This window comes from Charadrius vociferus, unplaced genomic scaffold (genome assembly GCF_000708025.1).
Source record: "Charadrius vociferus isolate BGI_N301 unplaced genomic scaffold, ASM70802v2 scaffold324, whole genome shotgun sequence".
Taxonomy (NCBI): domain Eukaryota; kingdom Metazoa; phylum Chordata; class Aves; order Charadriiformes; family Charadriidae; genus Charadrius; species Charadrius vociferus.
In genome coordinates, this window is record NW_009648041.1 from 1675379 (window position 1) to 1677707 (window position 2329).

Here is a 2329-nt window from a genome sequence, read left to right on the forward strand (position 1 = left end):
ATTCCTGCTCCTTGTCATTGTTTTCTGTCGTTTTTTCCTCCTGTGCAGTTTCTCCATCATCTCTGCCTAATGTCTTCTCTCTTGCTCTGTGGTCGCCAGATCCCCGTGCTGCCCCCTCGCCTTGAGGCCCTTCTGGCCTGTGCTTTCTGTGCCTTCCCTCTCCTGCCTTTCCTACCTGTGGAGCTTTAGGATTTGACCTCTCCAGGGCGAGGAGTGTGTCCTGGTGTCCAAGTTTGCAAAGCTTGCTCTGGGTGTGCTCTCTGTTGAACCACAGTTAGGCACCTAGATCATGCGTGTACCCCACAGAGATGAGGGAAACCTCACGGAATCAGCTTACCATGAAGACCCGTGTGGCCATCTGAAAACTCCCACCATGCAGAGCTTTCCAATTGGATAGAGGAAAAAAGAATGAGGCTTCAGATGGGACATGATTGTCCTCAGACCCCCTGTACAGAGCACATCCTTTTGTACATGTCAGAACAGCCCTTGCTCAGGAACACTATCACTAGATCAAGAGCATTTTCCGGCAAGTCTACTAATAATCCCCATTTCTGGACCATCTGCACTCCAGGGAGTGCCACCAGTGAGAATTTGCTCCCATCGGTGGCCAAGCAAGCCCTCATGCCTTCTTGTGTATGACCCCGCTGACCAGAGGGGCTACTAGTGACATTCTAGTTTTATATCACTACTGCTTCCTGACCTAAGGGAAAAACAGTTTAAAGAAATTCTTCAGATTTTTTTACTTCTCTTCAGTGCTTTGAAACTGAGAGACCTCTATTTTTCATAATTTAAACTCCTGCCTAACTGGGTGAGTGTTTGAATTCCTAGACTATGACAAAACGCTAGCGTGTGTCTGCCTGAAATGTCGAGAGGATCTTTAATAACCTCCGTCCACCAGGAACGGCGTTAAAAGCATCGCTAAGATGATGAGCGCAAACACTACAAACGAGGACCCCGGCTGTTGGGAGGGAGGTGCATGGCTGCGTTTGGCCGCGGGGCCCCAGGGGAAGCGCGGCAGCGTGTGCCCGTGCTGCCCGGCTGCCCTTCCCTCCTGCCGCCGTGCCGGTGCAGGCAGGAAGCTTTCAGGTGCCTGCCTTTTTATTTATTTTGGCTAGAAGATGTTGTTCTTCTGCAGTAGCCTGCAGACCAAAATTCTAACGCGCAGATGACCCTGCCAAGCAGCCCGCGTGCCCGGCGACTGCTACCAACGAGAGATTGCACAACAGAGCCGCCCTGAGAGCACAACTGTTTCTCGGTTTTAATTTGTTTTGCGCGAAGCACGGCGGCTGAGGGGGGAGACCTCTCCTTTCTCTGAAGAGGTCCTCAGAGGACTCTCGGAGGGAGAAGTTTCTGCTGCAGCGCTACGATAAGAGCCCGTCGCTGCCCTTCGGCTCTTCTGTGAAGTCCGGCGCAGATCTGGGGATGAGATTGCAGGAGATCCGCTTTAGGTCTCGAGTTTTCTCTCTTGCCATTGAGGTTTTTGACCGAGAAACAAGCAGCCGTCTGAAAGGCTCGGTGATTTTGCTTTTGCACTTCCAGAGCACACAGCGGTGACACCATTTTTTCCTTTATTTAATTCCTGTCTTGGAGACCCGGGTGCCAAGTTTTATCCCATCGTGACGCCTTTCTGGCACGGTCGGAAACCCCTCGCCTTGCGGAGAGCAAGACAACCTTGACTGTAAGGTTATGAATGGGGATTTATGACCAAGTCTCCTTTTATATACACTTAGCCCAACTTTACTGCTACAAACAGATGACGGTGATAAGGTGGGCAGGTTGTTTAAAGTTTTGCTGGAATGCGAGCACAGTTCTCCTCTTGGCACCAGGAATCTGGCTTGTCTAAAGCAAAAACGCAGCTCTGCAAGAATTGTCATTTTTAAGAACCTGATCCAAGTCCTGCTGGAAGCAGGAGTCTTTATGTTGGGCATGTAGGTTAATAACACCCTTTTTTCATTAGTATTGTTTCTTAATATCTTTCCACTGTATTTTTTTTTTTTTTTTTGAAGAGCAGCTGGAAAAAGTCCCATTCGCGCACAAAAAACACTTCTTGTTTCCAAAAATAATGAGGTTTAGTGTCTGGCCAGTGCCTTCTAAATGCATTGGAAAGCCGTCCTGGCCCAGGATGCCTATGGTGGGATCCCAAGACACCAGCTTGGGGCAGATCTCAACCCAAAAAAAAAATGTAAGAGATGTCAAGAGCAGGAGCTTTGCCCCAACTCTTTGGGCATGATGTGACTGACGAGAAAGGGTGAAAGCATTGGTCTTGGGGCGTTGGGTGCCCTGAGATGAGCGCTCTGGGGCAGTTCCTGATGCTGTTTCCCACTCTTTC

The 2329-nt window shown here is 49.6% G+C and overlaps 1 protein-coding gene across 8 annotated transcripts in view; it reads left to right on the forward strand.

Annotated features, from left to right (window-relative positions):
• The window catches only part of FOXP1 (forkhead box P1), a 339864-nt gene that overhangs the window by 309286 nt on the left and 28249 nt on the right, over nucleotides 1-2329 (forward strand). The window lies entirely within an intron of this gene.